This window comes from Aedes albopictus, chromosome 1, assembly GCF_035046485.1.
Source record: "Aedes albopictus strain Foshan chromosome 1, AalbF5, whole genome shotgun sequence".
Taxonomy (NCBI): domain Eukaryota; kingdom Metazoa; phylum Arthropoda; class Insecta; order Diptera; family Culicidae; genus Aedes; species Aedes albopictus.
In genome coordinates, this window is record NC_085136.1 from 308721817 (window position 1) to 308744157 (window position 22341).

The 22341-nt window shown below is 43.2% G+C and overlaps 1 protein-coding gene and 1 long non-coding RNA gene across 2 annotated transcripts in view; both read right to left on the reverse strand.

Annotated features, from left to right (window-relative positions):
* Nucleotides 1-22341, reverse strand: part of LOC109621728 (uncharacterized) — a 634920-nt gene that overhangs the window by 171466 nt on the left and 441113 nt on the right. The window lies entirely within an intron of this gene.
* Nucleotides 13479-15253, reverse strand: LOC134287680 (uncharacterized). Its single transcript, XR_009997447.1, has 3 exons — nucleotides 14955-15253; nucleotides 14827-14890; nucleotides 13479-14768 (listed from the first exon to the last, which is right to left on the reverse strand). It is a non-coding gene; the product is annotated as an uncharacterized LOC134287680 (long non-coding RNA).

A 22341-nucleotide genomic window follows, 5' to 3' on the forward strand; every position in this document is an offset into this window, starting at 1 on the left:
GAGGATTCTCCACAGAATCCTCGGAGGATTCTCCACAGAATCCTCGGAGGATTCTCCACAGAATCCTCGGAGGATTCTCCACAGAATCCTCGGAGGATCCTCTACAGAATCCTCGGAGGATTCTCCACATAATCCTCGGAGGATTCTCCACGGAATCCTCGGAGGATTCTCCACGGAATCCTCGGAGGATTCTCCACGGAATCCTCGGAGGATTCTCCACGGAATCCTCGGAGGATTCTCCACGGAATCCTCGGAGGATTCTCCACGGAATCCTCGGAGGATTCTCCACGGAATCCTCGGAGGATTCTCCACGGAATCCTCGGAGGATTCTTCACGGAATCCTCGGAGGATTCTCCACGGAATCCTCGCAGGATTCTCCACGGAATCCTCGAAGGATTCTCCACGGAATCCTCGGAGGATTCTCCACGGAATCCTCGGAGGATTCTCCACGGAATCCTCGGAGGATTCTCCACGGAATCCTCGGAGGATTCTCCACGGAATCCTCGGAGGATTCTCCACGGAATCCTCGCAGGATTCTCCACAGAATCCTCGGAAGATTCTCCACAGAATCCTCGGAGGATTCTCCACAGAATCCTCGGAGGATTCTCCACAGAATCCTCGGAGGATTCTCCACAGAATCCTTGTGGAATTAATTCGAGAGTTATGGTTGGATTCTCTTGAGATTCCGTCATTCCAGTCGAATTGGTTTCAAATCTGGAAGAAGAAAATATAACCAGACAGGAACGAATAAATTTTAAAATTTAAAATCGAATGGCTTCAATCCAACTGAATAAACAAACAGGGAGAACCAGATTATCATACGTTTTCCCAGAACCGTAGTTTATCGCACGGTTTCACATCACACCTTCCCGAATAAATAACATCCCAATCAATCAATCCAATTTTGTTTTTTTTTTCCAGAGGCTGCGAAAATAATTGATACTCTGTGAAATTTGAAGCTGGATTCAACTTGCGGCTGCGATGGGGAAGAACCCACCACCGGATTTAGTTTCAATCGAATTGACAGTTTGAGTGAATTCGACGATTACGTATTTCCCGGAAAGCTGCGATGCCATGTGGCTTTGTTAGAACTATTTTTCTCCAAAGCAAATGCGGAATTTGTGTGTGGCGAATCTATTCGTTTTAGATACGCACGGTCTGAGATCAAATGCGATAGTGGCATATGGCCTCGCAGAACCACTTCTAAATAAATCCTTGCATATTTTTTTCACAGAAAGCTTCTAAATCTAACAGCGGACGAATTCTGGAAGTTTTTGAAATTCCTTAAACTCTCCACAGAATTTCTCCAGAACAGAGTTCTTTGAGGATGTTTCACTATTTATTCTCAGAAATTCTCCACAAAATCTTTCTGAATTTTTCAATCATTTTTGATAAATGTATGAACTAAACAAATTTCGATCAATATTTGCTCTCGCAGAAGAAGCCAGACCAATGTGAATGGCTGCCATATTTTCGCAAAAGCACCCTTTTCCTCCAACAAAAAATTCCGAAGCCTGATATGGATGGAATCATTCCAACCGCTGCTTCACGTTCCTCCCTGCGGCATAGCTGATAATAAAATACCGAAAATTTTATCTATCGTCACGCCATTTTACGCCCAAACCCGCACGCGCTTTTTGCGTTTTCGAAGCAGAGGCGAAAGGTCCCGCGTTTATCGCGATCCGATCTTTGTGGTGGGGGCACGGGGTGGATTTCCGTTCGCAGGAGTCATCTGGCAGTAAATCCGATTTTCCGCTCATATACTTGCGCTGGCGGTGTGGATCTTTGCTGGCGGGCGAAATCCATGTCGGGGAACAGGGAACGAAGAGTGGGGATTTCGAGAAAAAGTTGTGTCAATGCTCTTAAATGTCTGGAAAGTCAATCTGTTTCAGATAATTCGTATCAAACTTTAAGCTGGAAACACAGACACAAAATGCGGTGGAGATTCTCCACAGAATGCGAAGAGGATTCTCCAAAGAATCCGGAGAGCATTCTCCACAGGATCCGGACAGGATTCTCCACAGAATCCGGACAGGATTCTGCACAGAATCCGGAGAGAATTCTGCACAGAATCCGGAGAGAATTCTGCACAGAATCCGGAGAGGATTCTGCAAAGAATTCGGAGAGGATTCTCCACAGAATACGGAGAGGATTCTCCACAGAATGCGGAGAGGATTCTTCACAGAATGCGGAGAGGATTCTCCACAAAACCCTGAGAGGATTCTCCACAGAATACTGAAGGGATTCTCCACAGAATCCTGGAGGGATTCTCCACAGAATCCGAAGAGTATTCTCCACAGAATCCGGAGATGATTCTGCACAGAATCCTGAGAGAATTCTCCACAGAATCCTGAGAGGATTCTCCACAGAATCCTGAGAGGATTCTCCACAGAATCCAGAGAGGATTCTCCACAGAATCCAGAGAGGATTCTCCACAGAATCCTGAGACTATTCTCCACAGAATCCGGAGAGGATTCTCCACAGAATCCGGAGAGAATTCTCCACAGAATCCGGAGAGGATTCTCCACAGAATCCGGAGAGGATTCTCCACAGAATCCGGAGAGGATTCACCACAGAATCCGGAGAGAATTCTCCACAGAATCCGAAGAGTATTCTCCACAGAATCCGGAGATGATTCTGCACAGAATCCTGAGAGAATTCTCCACAGAATCCTGAGAGGATTCTCCACAGAATCCTGAGAGGATTCTCCACAGAATCCAGAGAGGATTCTCCACAGAATCCTGAGACTATTCTCCACAGAATCCTGAGACTATTCTCCACAGAATCCGGAGAGGATTCTCCACAGAATCCGGAGAGAATTCTCCACAGAATCCGGAGAGGATTCACCACAGAATCCGGAGAGGATTCTCCACAGAATCCGGAGATGATTCTGCACAGAATCCTGAGAGGATTCTCCACAGAATCCTGAGATGATTCTCCACAGAATCCGGAGAGGATTCTCCACAGAATCCTGAGAGGATTCTCCACAGAATCCTGAGAGAATTCTCCACAGTATTATGTGGAGCAGATTCTCCAAATTATCCTGAGAGGATTATCCACAGAATCCTGAGGGGATTATCCATAGCTCCCTGAGAGGATTCTCCACAGCATCCTGTGGTGAAGATTCTCCACAGTATCCTGAGAGAATTCTCCACAGAATCCTGAGAGGATTCTGCACAGTATCCTGAGAGGATTCTACACAGAATCCTGAGACGATTCTCCACACAATTTTGAGAGGATTCTCCACACAACCCTGAAAGGATTCTCCACAGTATCCTGTGGAGAAGATTTTCCACAGGGCCGTGGGAGAATTCTTACAAATATTCTGGCAGAATATCCTTAACAATCTTGAAAGGATTCTCCACACAATCCTGAGATTCTCTACAGTATCCTGTGGTGAAGATTCTCCACAGTATCCTGAGCGAATTCTCCACAGAATCCTGAGAGGATTCTGCACAGTATCCTGAGAGTATTCTCCACAGAATCCTGAGACGATTCTCCACACAATTTTGAGAGGATTCTCCACACAATCCTGAGAGGATTCTCCACAGTATCCTGTGGAGAAGTTTCTCCACAGAGCCGTGGGAAAATTCTTACAAATATTCTGGCAGAATATCCTTAACAATTCTGACGGGATTATCTCCAGAATAATGGAGCAATTCTCGTCGATGGCTGGTAGGATTCTTCTCAGTGTCCTGGAGCGATTCCTTTTATAGGCCTGATGGAATTGTCCTTGAAATCCTGTAGGGTTTTCCTAAAAAAAAACACTGAGAAAATGTTCCCCGTCGCTGATTTCTCCGGAAATGTAAAATCCTCAATGAAGCAATACAAATAAAGTTACATCATCGACAACAGCCCATTCAGCTGTCTTAGGATACACCAAAGCCATAATTCTAATTGAAAATTACTTACTCTTCCGAAGCGTAGCAAAAAAATCTTTCTTCCTTCCAAGATCAATCGCAATCACCCGTCAGCCAGGCAGCCATCCAGCGCCAGTGGCGTGAAATGAACCGTACATGCCTTGCTTTACCCATGAATGGTTCAGCTTCCACCACCCGGAGCGGAAGCGCTTCTGTGCAGTCTTCGCTTCTTCACTTCCGTGTATCCCGGCTGATTAGCGCAAAAATCAGAACGGCTTTCAGCCAGAACGAAAGAACGGAGTGGGATGAAACGTTACGCGGATCTTCTTTCGTTTTGATTTTTGTTTTGCTACAGTTCTAGAGATGTGGAAGGCTATTTCAATCTGGTCTAGACTGATCCACTTTTTTTGGTATAATTGTGGAGTTTTATTTTTCGATAAATCACTGGTAGCTTATATGAAGGAAAGTTGGGGTAAATTGTTATTCCAGAGATGCACAGACATACACACATACACACGCACATACAGACAGATAATCACTCACAAAAACTCAAGCATTGCCACGAATGCAACAGTTTTTCCACCGCAACAAGAAATCTCTTCACCTCAAAGCGGTGGAAAATCTTTCTTTTTTTCCGGATCGACTTTCACCGGGTAGCATCAAAACAGAAAAGTTCATCCATCCAAACGAAAGAGAAAACTGCTCCACCAAGTCTCGTCAAGCCAAGAGTGATAATGAGCAATTGCTTCTTCCGGTTGTGTGTTGGATGGCTATGGTGGAAGCAATCGATTCGTAGCGGAATTTTTCGTTTTCCCTCTGAACGGAAGACGGGTATGAAGAGATAGGGCTTTTAACCCCTCTCACACACACTCTTTCTCCCTTGAATAACGAAGGGTAGGAATCAATCGCTTCACTGAGCGTAAAGCCGTTCCTAAGCAGCTGTGTAGTCTACGGACAGACAGACAGATAGACCCGGGTGGATCCGATCCGGCTCTTGGATTTCAGGATCGAAGGATTTCTGCTTCGCTGTTTTTGTTCGCCTTTCTGGCGAGAACGAGTTGGCGAACCCAATCAAGGTGTGAAAATCAATCAAACGCATCGTTTCAACTAGAATCATTAACTCATACAGCGTGCTTGGTTGGGCTGGTTCGACGATGAACGTTGGGAGGGTACTAAATTCCGGTTGGAAAAATCCTTGATAAAATCTTGAACTACACAATGTTTGTTTGGAAAATGTATAAAAATTTACTATCCACGAATATTGAAGCAGATATTTCTATTGTTTGAGCCTGAAAATAACAAACTAGAATGGAATGAGCTCACCAATTCATGTATATTCCCAGAACCCTGGAAAGTTTCCCAGAAAAGTTCTCTCCAGAATCCTGGAAGAATTATCCCTAGAGTTTCAGAGGGATTCTCCCCAGAATCTTGGAAAGATTCTCTCCAAAATCCTGGAGTATATCTCCCCAGAATCTTGAAGGATTATCCCAGATTCCTAGATGGATTATCCACTTAAAACCTGGAATAATTTTCGACAGTTTCTCGTGTGTTTTCAGATGAATTGTTCGAGTGACGGAGAAATTCCACATAGGGCTTAACGATTATGATGATGAGTTGGATTATATGCAATACATATGCAAACAGTTCAATTGCAATCCAATCTTAAAACATTTGCTCTCAACATTTTGCTGACGTGTAAATAGACTCAGAATGAATTCTAATTAAATTATCAGCAAATAAATTCTTCAGTTAACTTGAATTCCATGCAAGACCAATTTCCGGTTTGCCTTCTCAATGCAAAGAGTCGTTTCCTCATACCTCCACTGGCACAAATACCCCCGCCGCAGTGAATAAATATCAAATCGGTCTTCTCCTGGTCGGTCCCAGTAAAGTCCAAAGCCACGCCGACACCGAGCCATATCTCAGTCATAATATTTACCATACACACACACATAAACTGCCACATCAGCAGCACCATGATGCAGCAGCTCTTGCCTGCAGGCAAACATGCAAAAGTCCGGAAACAAAAGACAACTTGAGCTCGTTTCTCCAAATCTATGGGCCCACATTTGCGACCATTTTAGACTGTCTCAATATTTATTCCTGGCCTCGTCTTTTCCAGTTAACCACACCTTCCTGAGGGGAGCCCCAAATTCTCCGGGATGTGAAGCCTAACATTGGAATTCCTTACGATACGACAAGCCACTCAACCCATTATTTATGCATCAGATGTGATGGGAGATGCACATTTACTCCTCTTTGGAGCCACCATCTCTCCTCCGACCAAAACAACACCCCTCCAAGATCGGTGCTTTTCCTTTTCGGATTCACACAAACTGACCCACATCCTAATGCATCTGGTTGGTGAGCTTGGGTGTGTTGTGTTATCAGAGCAGCATCCGGAAGAAAGCTTCTCCAGGAAACATTCAACAAATGTCACTCCATTATTTACACTCTTTTAGAACTCGCTTTGAACTCGCTTGTCTTTTTCCTGGATGGCTGACGGAGCATTAGTTTGAGGACCTCACAACTTCTTGCGACGACGAGGACGACGAAGACGACTCGGTCTGTGAGCTCACCACTTTACACCTTCTAGCTACTGTCAGTGCCAGTGCAGTCCGATGTTTGTCTTGGAATTAAGGAATGCTGCACAAACAGTCGTTTGTGTGATGGTTGTGCTCTGATGCATTTGAATTCTAACGCTGATTAGGATTATCTTAGCCAAGAACTAAGACGAACAAGCATCGTTTGTATATAAGATCGAAGGTGATATTGACAAATCTGCAGAACTTTTGTTTTATAATATTTCGCGTCAAATCTACTCGCGATTCTCTTGTTTCTGTAGGAAATCCCTACAAATTCCACGAAGAATCTTCACTGGATTATGTGGAGAATCTTCTTAGGATGCTGCGGAGAATCCACATAGGATTCTGTGAACATTTCTCTCAGGATTCTGTGAAGAATCCTCTCCGGATTCTGTGAAATATCCTCTCCGAATTCTGTGGAGAATCCTCTCAAGATTCTGAGGAGAATCCTCTCCGGATTCTGTGGAAAATCCACATCGAATTCTGGGAAAAATCGGATCGGGATTCAATGGAGCGTCCTCTCCAGTACTGCGGAGAATTCTCTCCAGATTCTGTGGAAAGTCCTCACCGGTTCTGTGAAGAAACCTTTCCGGATTCTGTGAAGAATCCTCTCCGGACTCTGTATAGAATCCTCTTCGGATTTTGTGGAGAATCGTCCTCGGATTCTATGAAGAATCTTCTTCGGATTCTGTGGAGAATCATCTTCGAATTATGTGGAGAATCCTCTTCGGATTCTGTGGAGAATCCTCTTCGGATTCTGTGGAGAATCTTCCGAGGATTCTGTGGAAAATATTCCGAGGATTTTGTGGAAAATCCTCCGAGGATTCTGTGAGAAATCCTCCGAGGATTCTGTGGAAAATCCTCCGAGGATTCTGTGGAAAATCCTCCGAGGATTGTGGAAAGTCCTCCGAGGATTCTGTGGAGAATCCTCTCAGGATTCTGTGGAGAATCCTCTCAGGATTCTGTGGAGAATTCTCTCAGGATTCTGTGGAGAATCCCTTCAGGATTCTGTGGAGAATCCCTTCAGGATTCTGTGGAGAATCCCTTCAGGATTCTGTGGAGAATCCCTTCAGGATTCTGTGGAGAATCCCTTCAGGATTCTGTGGAGAATCCCTTCAGGATTCTGTGGAGAATCCCTTCAGGATTCTGTGGAGAATCCCTTCAGGATTCTGTGGAGAATCCCTTCAGGATTCTGTGGAGAATCCCTTCAGGATTCTGTGGAGAATCCCTTCAGGATTCTGTGGAGAATCCCTTCAGGATTCTGTGGAGAATCCCTTCAGGATTCTGTGGAGAATCCCTTCAGGATTCTGTGGCGAATCCCTTCAGGATTCTGTGGAGAATCCCTTCAGGATTCTGTGATTCCAAAATATTTGGCGAATCATTCCCAGATTCTGTGGAGAAAGCTTTTCAAATTCTGTGGAGAATTTTCTTTGGATTTTGTGGAGAATCCTCTGAGGATTGTAAGAAGGATGCTCTGCGTATTCTGTGAAGAATCTTCTTCATATTCTGTGTAGAATCCAATCCAAAAATCTTCACGGAATGTTTAGAGAATATCTACCGGATTTTTTCCGGAATTTTCCAAACGAGTAATATTGGGATTTTATATAACCGTTAGCAAAATGACGCTCGCAAGAGCTTTGAGACTTACGATAGGATAAGAAATCGCAAACACCACGATATTGACGTGGTGAGACGCCTGCGTGGCATGTGATGAGTATGATGAGACACTCGTAAACACAAAAATATTTCGAACTGATAACACTATTTGCAATTGGACATTCCCAATTAGAAATACTGATTGAGCATCAAGCATTACTTTGGGCTTGATGGGACGGCCACAAGAAGAAGTAATGGTAGACTTTTATATGAATGGGACACTCGAGGACCTGTCAAAGCAGTTCTTCAAAGCTTAGATTCTTTCATGTCTCTCTTGGCCGACCAGCATGTGCAATATAAAGTACAATGCGAATAAGCTGATTAAAAGTCTACTAAATAAGACATCCAAATATTGCTGGTATTGCTGATCAGATGATAAAATTTCTTTCTAGGGACTCGTGGGACACCCACAAGAAGAGTTATTATTGCATTTCGATAGAATGGGATACCCACGGAATCTACGGAACTTGAGGCACAGATTTTTTGCGTTTGAACCGACATTCGAAGAGCATCCGTAAAGCTACGCTGCTTCTTATGATTGGCCATGATGCAAGGCGATTGAGAATATTTTTGTTCCAACTACTAGCGCAGTTTCGAGTTCGGAAGGAATCGCTCAAGAAACTTCTTGAGTGATTCCTGGCAGAAACTTTCTTCGGTGACTGCCTTTTGAACTGTCATTTCTTCGCTACTGCGTATTGCGATCGAAGAAAAAACAGTTTCTTGAGCGATTCAGGCAAAGAATTTCCCATGCATTAAGATAGGCTGAGAAATTCCTTCTGATCTGCAAACAGCGCTTATAAAGTTGAGACACTTATAATAAGGATAAATTGCTATCGCAACTAATTGCAATAAGTCACAATCTGATTGATCGCATCTCATTGAAGAACGAACTATTAAAAACGTTCTCTTTAACGTTGATAGGACATTCGACACCAGAAAAACATATAATAAAGCAGGAAGTCTGACTGTGCAAGCTACTCGTTAGAATTATCGAAGCTCGTCGATATTTCTATAATGGCATAAAAATGGGACACTTGATACATCGGAATAGTCACTCAAACACATGTTTGGGCACCCGTTCAACGGATGTTTGTTGTTTTGAATAATGTAAATCAAATATTCCAAGGCTTCTTCCTGCAGAAAAGATGATGGTTGCCTCATATTAAGAAACATTTAATGCCTACAAGTACCAAACATTTTTGTTTCAGAACATACCTCTGACTGCTAGCGATTGTGGGACACTTGTACTGGAAGCAAGCAATCGAACATCAACAAAATCTTATGCTACGCGTTCAATCTGTTTCCTAAGAGTATTATTGAATAGCTACAAATCATTAGAGTGCATTTGCGAAGAAGTTGTATCTTTTTCTTTGTGGAACAACCGAATGAAAAAAACAACTGTTTTCATAGGTCAGAATGGATGGTTATTCTATTGTTCTGCTAATTGTGATAGAATTCATGTAGTGAGAGGCAGGTCAGAGGGAAAGATTAACACTCGAGTTTCAAGTTTCACATCGATTGTCTTTAAACAAATATCAAATGGAAAAGGACGAGCTTAAACGGGACACTGTGGGACGCATGATGCTTAGTATAGTTCCATAAAAAATATATGCTCACAGGAATCTAGTACTGCTTCTCAGATACTGCTATTTGAGTGCATAATGTGAATCTGCCCAAAGATTGTGCGGTACAATGACAAAGTGAAGAGATAAAACTCAAACACCCGTAGCTTATGCAATTGAATAAACATATACTTAATATATTGGTGTCACATTCAAAATTCTTCATAGTGGGACAACCGGAAGTAACAATCATAGTACATTGAGTAGAAGAACAGGTAAAGATGGGACAACCTTAAGTGATAATTATGGAGCACGGGTATAGTTCTGCAGTTCTGATTATAAATGTTGTTCAGATGGGACACTTGTTGAAATGGGATGGGATCCCAAGTAACACACATGTTATATAAAAGTTGCGACAGCGCAAGTTTTGGTTGTATAGAAGTTTATTTTACGTTATTTCAACACAATGTTAGAATTACGTAAAATAAACTTCTATACAACCAAAACTTGCGCTGTCGTAACTCTATTATAACATGTGTGTTGCTTGGGATACCTGAAGATGCACGGATGAGGTCTGGATTGCTTTTGTAAGTATTTATAAGCACAAAATTTGCTTACAAATATGAAGGGTTTATCCTTTCGAGGATTTTCCACTAAGAGCATTTGGTTTCAAGACTGTTTTCGTACCTGATGACAATGCTGAAATTATTTTCAGAGCTATTTCTATGGTTAAAACACAATTTTGCAATGAGACACCCATATTTTCTTCAATTGAGAATCAAATGCTATAGATTATAAAGACAGTTTCAAATATGAGACGCTCATAATGAAGAATATTTAAAATTGTACCTTGCAAAACCCATCCAATTTACTTTCTCAGCCATTTCGAAAGTGATCACATTCAATCCAATGTAATAACATTCCAAAAACCTTTCTCACCGTCTTAAATTGGAAAACCCCGCCACCTGTAATCACAAACGAGTATGTCAAACAGTTTGACACTTTCTGTTATTGAATTCCATTGGCGGCCGCCCTCCACTCCAGGATTGTGGAGTCTTCAAGGCGCTGTCTGCATACTTCTACCCCGAAAAGTCGAGCAAAAAACACGTAAGCCTGCCTGCATTTCGCACCCCAATCAGGAGCAGGGACAAAACCGAGAAAACTAGGAACGAAAAAGGAAAATCCTCTCTAGAACCTCTAGAACAAACAATCCGTCAGCTAGCTAGTCTTCGTCGTCGTCGTCCTCGTCGTCATTCCCGTAATTCTCGCCCTCATTGTCGATCCGTTGTAGGTTCGTTCGCTCGAAATGAACAGAAAAAAACGACTGCTCTTGAAAATGGAAAACTTTGCCCAAACAAACAAATTGCTGTCAATCGGAAACAATTGCACCAGCCCAGAGTTGCCCAGTGATGGAGTGGAGTTTCTGGAGAAACTCCAGAAAGAGAGGTGCAGGGGCGTGAATTTGAAAATGTTTACGCCGCCCTCTTCCCCGGTCTGTCCCAGTGCGGGTCGACGTGTAGTTTTATTGTTCTTGGGAAATCAGTGATGAAAAATACTGAGTTCTTTCCATGAATCTTCAAGAAGTAGTTTCGGACAACTTCCAGAGGAAGTTTCGGACAACTTCCAGAGGAAGTTTCGGACAACTTCCAGAGGAAGTTTCGCACAACTTCCAGAGGAAGTTTCGGGCAACTTGCAGAGGAAGTTTCGGACAACTTCCAGAGGAAGTTTCGGACAACTTCCAGAGGAAGTTTCGGACAACTTCCAGAGGAAGTTTCGGACAACTTCCAAAGGAAGTTTTGGACAACTTCCAAAAGAAGTTTCGGACAACTTCCAGAGGAAGTTTCGGACAACTTCCAGAGGAAGTTTCGGACAACTTCCACAGGAAGTTTCGGACAACTTCCAAAGGAAGTTAGGAAAACTTCAAGAGGAAGTTTGGACAACTTCCAGAGGAAGTTTTGAACAACTTCCAGAGGAAGTTTCGGACAACTTCCAGAGAAAGTTTTGGACAATTTCCAGAGGAAGTTTTGGACAACTTCCAGAGGAAGTTTTGGACAACTTCCAGAGGATGTTTTGGACAACAACCAGAGGAAATTTTGGACAACTTCCAGAGGAAGTTTTGGACAACTTCCAGAGGAAGGTTTGGACAACAACCAGAGGAAGTTTTGGACAACTTCCTGAGGAAGTTTTGGACAACAACCAGAGGAAGTTTTGGATAATATCCAAAGGAAGTTTCGGACAACTTCCAGAGGAAGCTTCGGACAACTTCCAGAGGGAGTTTCGGACAACTTCCAGAGGAAGTTTTGGACAACTTCCCGAGGAAATTTCGGACAACTTCCAGAGGAAGTTTTGGACAACTTCCAGAGGAAGTTTTGGACAACTTCCAGAGGAAGTTTTGGACAATTTCCAGAGGAAGCTGTGGACAACTTCCAGAGGAAGTTTTGGACAACTTCCAGAGGAAGTTTTGGACAACTTCCAGAGGAAGTTTCGGACAACTTCAAGAGGAAGTTTCGGACAACTTCCAGAGGAAGTTTCGGACAACTTCCAGAGGAAGTTTCGGACAACTTCCAGAGGAAGTTTCGGACAACTTCCAGAGGAAGTTTCGGACAACTTGCAGAGGAAGTTTCGGACAACTTCCAGAGGAAGTTTCGGACAACTTCCAGAGCAAGTTTCGGACAACTTCCAGAGGAAGTTTCGGACAACTTCCAGAGGAAGTTTCGGACAACTTCCAGAGGAAGTTTCGGACAACTTCCAGAGGAAGTTTCGGACAACTTCCAGAGGAAGTTTCGGACAACTTCCAGAGGAAGTTTCGGACAACTTCCAGAGGAAGTTTCGGACAACTTCCAGAGGAAGTTTCGGACAACTTCCAGAGGAAGTTTCGGACAACTTCCAGAGGAAGTTTCGGACAACTTCCAGAGGAAGTTTCGGACAACTTCCAGAAGAAGTTTCGGACAACTTCCAAAGGAAGTTTTGGACAACTTCCAAAAGAAGTTTCGGACAACTTCCAGAGGAAGTTTCGGACAACTTCCAGAGGAAGTTTCGGACAACTTCCACAGGAAGTTTCGGACAACTTCCAAAGGAAGTTAGGAAAACTTCAAGAGGAAGTTTGGACAACTTCCAGAGGAAGTTTTGGACAACTTCCAGAGGAAGTTTCGGACAACTTCCAGAGAAAGTTCTGGACAATTTCCAGAGGAAGTTTTGGACAACTTCCAGAGGAAGTTTTGGACAACTTCCAGAGGATGTTTTGGACTACAACCAGAGGAAATTTTGGACAACTTCCAGAGGAAGTTTTGGACAACTTCCAGAGGAAGTTTTGGACTACAACCAGAGGAAGTTTTGGACAACTTCCAGAGGAAGTTTTGGACAACAACCAGATAAAGTTTTGGACAACTTCCTGAGGAAGTTTTGGACAACAACCAGAGGAAGTTTTGGATAATATCCAAAGGAAGTTTCGGACAACTTCCAGAGGAAGTTTCGGACAACTTCCAGAGGAAGTTTTGGACAACTTCCAGAGGAAGTTTCGGACAACTTCCAGAGGAAGTTTCGGACAACTTCCAGAGTGTTGGAACTCTCTTAAGGGGATTGCTCTTCCATCTCTACCCCGACAAATTAATTTGCCTAATGGAATAAGTAAAAGTTTTCTCATTCTACCGGACCTGACAGTTCAATTCAGAAGCGATGAATTAGCCTCATGTTCCGTCAGAAGGTGTTTCCATTGGAAACCAGAAGTGGCCGTCGGTCATCGGTGCGGTGCTCGGCGGAACCAAGCCCCGGAACACGTGCCAATCGATGACCAGGTGTCGACGACGATGACCTTGTAGCCGCTGCTGGGCGATCCAGCATAAAACGCGTGGCTTAAGCGCCACTCCACAAGGGAGACCACGCGCCCGATATTATATTGCCCGGATGAGACCCCCTAAGGGCGAGTCCATTTGAAAATTCCTGAAAGGATTTACGGATCGATCCAGCTGGCTACGCACTAAAACGTCCAAACGGGAACACCCTATTATCGCAACATAACTACACAGTCACGACGACACTCAGAGAACGGTGAGAGACCACCCGTACCCTCAAGATCTCACTAGTGAGAAGTTCTCATCATCGGCAGACTCTCTCCGTTCATCACTAGATTTCTCACTGACCTGGAAGACACTCAACAACCCAATCAAACTCACTGACGTGGAGGACGGGACAACGAAGCTACTAACATGTTATGTGATGATAAACGCAATTAAAATATCAAATAGCTAGGAAGGAAACTCTGAACTGTACATTTATTTTGATTTGTAACGAAACGATTATTATTGGCTTATCATTCTAACGACATATAATTAACGTTTATTGGAAACAGTAGGGTACAACATTCAAATTTGGTGTATCATAGTGTGTGTTCGTTCCTCTCTACTACTTCCTAGCGTGTGTGCGAATTCTAACTCCTCCCTATCTGACTATCTGTGCTCAGTGCTCTCAATGTTCTAATGACGTCATTTTCCTAGGCAGAACAGCAGTGTAATGGGCTGCGCTCCTATTCCCCGAAACTGATTGGCGGTGGTGAACGATGGCGTTTCACGCACGCATTTCTCACGGAGCCAAGACGTTGATCCGCAGAAGTCGTTCAACGGGTTCCGACTCTTCAAAAGCGGGTTTGTTGGCTTTGCAGCTACCTTTCGGTCTTCAGTCTAAGACTGGCAAAAAAATCCTCCGCGGCGCCCTCAACGGACGCCGCACTCCGTTCAAAAAAAGAAAAGGTTTGACTCACCGAGATGTCGTTGGCTTACTGAGCAGCAGTCGATGACCTGCTGCTAGGGTCGATGATCCCACTGGCTTGGCTGATCAATCGGTGGCAATCACAGAGCTGAGGTACGCAATGGCGGTTGCTCCTACCAATGCGATGGCGGTTTTGGCGGTTGATGCGGCTGTGCTGGACAATGGACGAACCAGCATGTGGAATTCTTCCACTCGAAGGTCCCCGGGCCTCCCGGACAGATATGGAGACGGATCCGTCCGCTTCCGGCGGTTCGGCGATTGCCGGGAATTCTTCGTCCGTTGGGGAGCAGAAGTCGTCGCGCTTGGGTGCGAGGAACTGTGGGATTGAAACAAAAGCCAACCTGGCAGAACATGGACATGAGCACTTGCACTACGAGCACATTAGAGCACAATTCTCACCTTCGTTTAGAGCTTCTTAAGGTTCTACTAATCGCACACAATTCCCTACGCACACTTTGGCCTACTTTTTGGAACGAAACAAATTTAATTATTCAACTACATTTAACACCACACTAAACAGCACCTACAATTGGCTCACGAAACACTAGCTAACAAACGCGGGGACTTCTAAGTCAGTAGACGATCACGGACGAAATGATCGAGTCTTTCACGCCTCAGATAAGGGGAAGTGTATCTCGGACGCACCCGGAAGTGCGTCATTTCCCGAAACCCTTCGTGTAGTTTCGTGACTACACAGCTACGTTGGATAACTTGAACGATAGCCGTGCTGCCTTCTCTCTCCCACCTTATCAAGAAAACAAATGGCCTCGACCCAAGGAAGCGTTTGCACCTCATTAAGTGCTCGTTTGCCTACTCTAAGGGACTAAATACATTTCAAATTTATTAATGGGGAGTGCGTATTCTTACAATCTATTTCCATTTCATTATTAACACACTATATTTACAAAATTTATTTACAGAACTCCTGACTGCTACAACCTTGACATCGATTCACTCGCACTCACAGTTGACAGTCTTCAATAGTTGGCGAGGCACCACCGTGTTTTATTTGGCGCTTGTTTTTGCCCCACTTCGCTCGCTCGTTCGTAAATTTGCAGTTTTCCAATCGATCAGGCTTAAAACTGTTTGGACGTTGTTGCATAACTCGAACGGGTGAAGGGTTGGAATTTCCTGTGCTCAATCGTGTGCATATGTGTAGCTGAATTGTTGAGTGTCAATTGACGTGGAAGGGAACATTATGCGCATTGAAAACTAGAACTAGAACTAGAACTGTGCTACATTTAGAATGGTGATGGAAATGTGAAATAGTATACACATCACTTTTTGTATGCAGGTAATCTTTTCTACATCCAAGTGAGATACTACCTACTCTTCCGTGAAAAAACTTCCGTGAGAAGCTTCTCAAGCTTTTGTAAGAAGCTTCTGTGAGAAGCTTCTCATGCTTCTGTAAGAAGCTTCTCATGCTTCTGTGAGAAGCTTCTCATGCTTCCGTGAGAAGCTTCTCATGCTTCTGTGAGAAGCTTCTCAAGCTTCCGTGAGAAGCTACTCAAGCTACTGTGATATGCTTCCCAAGTTCCTGTGAGAAACTTCTCAAGCTTCTGTGAGAAGCTGCTTAAGCTTCTGTGAGAAGCTTCTCACGCTTTGATGAGAAACTTTCCAAGCTTCTGTGAGAAGCTTCTGAAGTTTCCGTGAGAAGCTTCTCAAGCTTCTGCGAGAAGCTTCTCGAGCTTCTGTAAGAAGCTTCTCAAGCTTCTGTAAGAAGCTTCTCAAGCTTCTTTGAGAAGCTTCTCAAGCTTCTGCGAGAGGCTTGTCAAGCTTTTATAGGAAGCTTCTCCAGCTTCTGTGAGAAGCTTCTCATGTTTCCGTGAGAAGCTTTACAATCACATGTGAGATGCTTATCAAGCTCCTGTGAGAATCATTTCAATCTTATGTGAGAAGTTTCTCAAGCTTCTGTGAGAAGCTTTTTAAGATTTTGTGAGAAGCTTCCCAAGCTTTTGTGAGAAATTCCTCTAGCTCTTGTGAGAAGTCATTTCAGCTTCTGTGAGAAACCTATCTTGTTTCCGTGAGAAACACCTCAAGCTTTTCGTTTTTCATTCGAATTTCCATCAATTGTTCCTGAAAAGTTTCATTCACGATGAAGGGGACCACCCACATGTCCACATTTTGAAGGACGACAATTATTCCATTCACCGAGCCCTGAACTGAGTTAATTAAAGCAAACATTTGCGAACGATATCCCGTTGACCCAGAATGGGGAAACCCCGAAATGAACGATGGCAAAATTAGTGCTCCAGGGCTGGAGTGGAGTAGCACAAAAAGTGTGCCACTGTGCTGAAAACTAGAACTGTGTGTCTGTACTAACCAGCACAACCAAACAAGAGTGACGAGAGAGCGCCACCGAACACTGAAAAGCACTTCCGCTTGATGGCCGTCGGATGTGTCGTAGTTCATCTACCACGGCGGGGGTTACCGCGTGAAAGGGGTGTTTTACCGCTGAATTTCCACCCAGAATTGCTACCGAGAAATGTGAAACTATGCTTGCTTGAAAAACGTCATCCTTTTGTCACACATCGTCGTCGTTGAAGATTTGACGAAAGTAAATTATAAAGTCGAGTGCTATTTCTCACACGTACAAAGGTACTCACGCGTTAACGCTCACGCACGCACGAGAAAGTACCTACTTTGAAGCTCTTGAAACTGTTCCTATGAAAGTGGATGATGACGATTTTCACGCCTCACTGGAGAACAACAAAAAGCTGCTACGAGCTGCGAGTTCCGCCTATCATTTTGTTTCGGTTCTTTCCGGGCAGATAACAGATGTAGAAGATAACGGGGGAAAATGCGCCACTCAACCGTGTACACGCTAACTGTTTACTTTTGCACTTTACTCTGTGAGAAGTTGCTCAAGCTTCGGTGATAAACTGCTCAAGCTTCTGTGAGAAGTTTCTCAAGCTTCTGTAAGAAGCTTCTCAAGCTTCTGTGGTAAGCTTATCAAGCTTCTGTGAGAAGCTTTTCAAGCTTCTATGAGAAGCTTCTCAAGCTTCTGTGAGAAGCTTTTCAAGGTTCTTTGAGAAGCCTCTCGAGCCTCTGTGAGAAGTTTCTCAAGCTTTTGTAAGAAGCTTCTCAAGCTTCTGTGAGAAACTTCTGAAGCTTCGGTTAGAAGCTTCTGAAGCTTCTGTTAAAAGCTTCTTAAGCTTCTGTTAGAGCTTCTTAAGCTTCTGAAGCTTCTGTGAGAAGCTTCTATGAGAAGCATCTGTTAGAAATTTCTAAAGCTTCTGTGAGAAGCTTCTCAAGCTTCTGTGAGAAGCTTCTCAAGTTTCTATGAGAAGGTGTTAAAGCTTCTGTGAGAAACTACTCAAGCTTCTGTGAGAAGCTTCTCAAGCTTCTGTGAGAAGTTTCTCAAGCTCCTGTGAGAAGCTTCTCAAGCTTCTGTGAGAAGTTTCTCAAGCTCCTGTGAGAAGCTTCTCAAGCTTCTGTGAGAAGCTTCTCAAACTTCTGTGAGAAGCTTCTCAAGCTTCTGTGAGAAGCTTCTCAAGCTTCTGTGAGAAGCATCTGAAGCTTCTGTGAGAAGCTTCTCAAGCTTCTGTGAGAAGCTTCTCAAGCTTCTGTGAGAAGCTTCTCAAGCTTCTGTGAGAAGCTTCTCAAGCTTCCGTAAGAAGCTTCACAAGCTTCTGTGAGAAGCTGCTCAAGCTTCTGTGAGAAGCTGCTCAAGCTTCTGTGAGAAGCTGCTCAAGCTTCTGTGAGAAGCTTCTCAAGTTTCTGTGAGAAGCTTCTCAAGTTTCTGTGAGAAGCTTCTCAAGTTTCTGTGAGAAGCTTCTCAAGTTTCTGTGAGAAGCTTCTCAAGCTTCTGTGAGAAGCTTTTCTAGGTTCTTTGAGAAGCCTCTCAATCTTCTGTGAGAAGTTTCTCAAGCTTTTGTAAGAAGCTTCTCAAGCTTCTATGAGAAGCTTCTCAAGCTTCTGTGAGAAGCTTTTCAAGCTTCTGTGAGAAGCTTTTCAAGCTTCTGTGAGAAGCTTCTCAAACTTCTGTGAGAAGCTTCTCAAGCTTCTGTGAGAAGCTTTTCAAGCTTCTGGGAGAAGCTGCCCAAGCTTCTGTGAGAAGCTTTTCAAGCTTCTGTGAGAAGCTTTTCAAGCTTCTGTGAGAAGCTTTTCAAGCTTCTGTGAGAAGCTTTTCATGCTTCTGTGAGAAGCTTTTCAAGCTTCTGTGAGAAGCTTTTCAAGCTTCTGTGAGAAGCTTTTGAAGCTTCTGTGAGAAGCTTTTCAAGCTTCTGTGAGAAGCTTTTCAAGCTTCTGGAAGAAGCTTTTCAAGCTTCTGTGAGAAGCTTTTCAAGCTTCTGTGAGAAGCTTTTCAAGTTTCTGTGAGAAGTTCTTCAAGCTTATGTGAGAAGCTTCTCAAACTTCTGTCAGATGATTTCCAAACTTCCGCCAACTTTTGTGAGAAATTTATCAAGCTTCTAAGACTGATGCGCTCATTCAGAAAAATTCACTTTACCTCAACTTCCCCAAACAAACCAAGTCGAGAATTGGTACAAAGCAACGACGACGTGTGGTGATACACACGTGTGTTGCAGATGTCTAACTCTTCGCCAGCTGCAGGCAAACCGGAGAAAGTTCAGCAGAACAATACTCAGCCTCAGCCTCCTCCCTGCCTAAATGCAAGCCTGGTTGTCGTATCACGAGAAGCAAGACGCGGGAGCGAGGGATTCACCGAGATAAAAGGATTTCTTGCTTCGTCGGCGGCGGCGGCGACGGACATGGACGAACGCCCAGAGATAGATGGCTGGATAAACTCCCACCGCACCCAGACCCAGTTGGCAATGCCAGTGCGGTGATGCGGAAGCGCAAGGAATTGGCGGGAAGAACACAAAGCGAATTTCAATTCCCGGAGAAGATCCTCCGAGCACCGAGTGTGTTTGTTGTTTGCGTTGATAACATCAATCACGTCGTTTAGTCGGCGGGGTTTGCTTTCAAGTTGGTTGTGCTGTCTTCGAGCGAGCGAGCAAGGAGGGCTTTCTGTAAGAGATTTTTCCTTTCGATTTTCTAAATGCCGATAATTCAATGGGGTGTTTTCAAGAAGGGGTTTATTAGTGCCAAATCGATTCGTTTGACGATGATGTATAGATTTTTTTCATTAACAACTGTACAGAAAACGTTCTTTCGGAAAATGGAGTGCTACTAGTCCTACAATCTGCGAAGGCAGAGAAAATTGTCTTTTAAGTTTAGGAAGCATCAAAACTGTGAAAGCTTCAGAAGCTTGGGAAGCTTCTCACAAAAGGTTGAAAGTCTTCTCACCGAAGCTTGAAAAGCTTCTCATAGTAGCTTGGGAAGCTTCTCACCAAAGCTTGGGAAGCTTCTCACAGAAACTTGGGAAGCTTCTCACGGAAACTTGGAAAGCTTCTCACAGAAGCTTGGGAAGCTTCTCACAGAAGCTTGGGAAGCTTCTCACAGAAGCTTGGAAAGCTTCTCACAGAACAAGCTTCTCACAAAAGCTTGGGAAGCTTTTCACCGAAGCTTAGGAAGTTTCTTACCGAAGCTTGGGAGCTGCTTACAGAAGCTTAAGAAACTTCTTACAGAAGCTTTGGAAGCTTCTCACAGAAGCTTGGGAAGCTTCTCACAGAAGCTTGGGAAGCTTCTCACAGAAGCTTGGAAAGCTTCTCACAGAACAAGCTTCTCACAAAAGCTTGGGAAGCTTTTCACCGAAGCTTAGGAAGTTTCTTACCGAAGCTTGGGAGCTGCTTACAGAAGCTTAAGAAACTTCTTACAGAAGCTTTGGAAGCTTCTCACAGAAGCTTGGGAAGCTTCTCACAGAAGCTTGGGAAGCTTCTCACTGAAGCTCTTAAAGCTTCTCACACAAGTTTTAGAAAAAGTAATTGGCATTCTTCTAGCAAATGCTATTTTTTCAGTCTTAATAATCCGACAAAAAGGATTATTTCAATTAACTTGAATTGTTCGATTGCGAAGGTGGTGGCATCCAGCCGAGCATCCTCTTATCGTCATAACAGGTTATGGTGCTGCTGCTGCAGCCGCTCCTATATTGTATGTACCTATACGCCATGCATAGAAGCCATTTTCTGCAAAGTTGGTTTGAGTCCAAACCACTCGGATTAGAAATTCAATTTGCAGGTGCGCCGCCACACAGAAAACAATAGATTCCTGCTTCAAACTCTACCGGCAGCTAGGCAGTGCAGTGCCACCACCACCCAGAAGCGCATCATCCATATTGATGCCGCCGATCAACCCCTGATGATGGTGGTGGTGTTCCGAGTTATTTTTGTTGCCTGCATTCTGGCGAATGGCGGCGCGGGTGGCGCAATCGATGCAATCGAATTTTCTAGCTCTAGTGGGGTTGACTACCGGCATTGTCAACGTGGCACGCTAAACTGGCGGTACTCATTTGAGGAATATTTTTCGTTTGATAACTATCTAGCCATCCTATCCGTCATCTATTTGGGAATTGGTAAGGCAATCTTGCTAGGAATTCTTTTACAATTCTTTCGCAATAATCTTTGGGAATTCTTTTGACTGTTTCTTCGGAATTCATTCAGTCATTCCTTTGGGTATCCCTCATACAATAATTCTCTTGAAAATTCAGAAATTTTCAAATAAAATTGTTTACGGAACTTAAAACATTTTTTTTAGAATGCATTCACAATTGCGATTTCAAAAAAAAAAAAATAGCCACAGGAATCTGAAATCTGAATTGGGTTTTTAAGTTAAGAAAAATTCAATGATTTTATATTTTTAAACGAAAGAGCACCTTTTTCTAAGCCTCTATGATTTTTTTCAGATTTTTAGAACTTTGTTTTGATACCTAAAATCAATTTCAAAAAGATTTATTCAAATCACCTTTTGACAGCTGGGCAACTGCTTGACAGCTCCGCCCAGTACAAAATCCGACGAGGGGTGATCCGACAAATCGCTCCCATACAAACTTCAAATTGATTTTTAAATAGGTTACCGGGCTCCAAAATTAATGAAAATTTGGATTTCGGCTCAGTTTGGCATGCAGATTCAGAATATGGAATTATCTCAACATCGCTTAAAAAGCCAATTGCTATATCAATTTTCAAAAAAAAAATCTATAGGATCTAGTACAGAACAAAAAATCGAAGAAATGTCTGAAAAACTGCCTGAGAAATTCACAATTCAATTGTTAATGAAGTTTCCATAGAAGTTGCCGAAGAAATTTTCTGAAGATATTGCTAAAGGAAAACCTATGAGAGTTGCTGGTGGAATTACGAAAGGAAAATCTGAAAAAGATTCCAATAAATTTGCCAAAAAAACTAAATAAAAATTTCCGCGAGCATTCACAAATAAATTTCCAGAGGACCTCCTAAAGAATATGCTGAAGGAATTTGGGAAATGATTCCCGGAAGAAACCTTGCGGAATTCAAAAGTTATTTCCCAAAGGTATTTCAAAGGCAATACCAGAGATATTCCTAAAGCCTGTATCCGCAATAATCGGGACACAGAAATACAGCTGAAACTCTGCAATAGATACATTAAAATTGCTCAAATTTGTCCAAATAACATCTTCAGATGTGTTCATTTCACCTACAAAATTTCAGTTGAGTCGGCGCAGTTCTTTTTGTTGTAGCAATGAAAGAGTAGATTGTGCGCCATTGAATTTTGTACAGTCCCTAGTTTTGCTAGTCAGCGCTGTAACTTTTGAATTTGGCAAAAGAAATAGCTGAAATTTTGAACACAAATCTCTCAATCTACATTTGTTGCATAGGCAAAATTTCAAAAAAGTCGATGCGCTTTTGACAATTTTATAGTCGAAACATGTATTGGGACTGAACGTGATTTTAGCCCCTCAGACAGCAATTAGTCAGCAACATTTATTGTTTCGATTGTACTTTTGAAAGTACTACACCAATAATGATCAAATTTTGCAGGCATAATATACACATAATCAACTACCTTCTGTGAAAATTTCATGGAAATTGGCAGAGA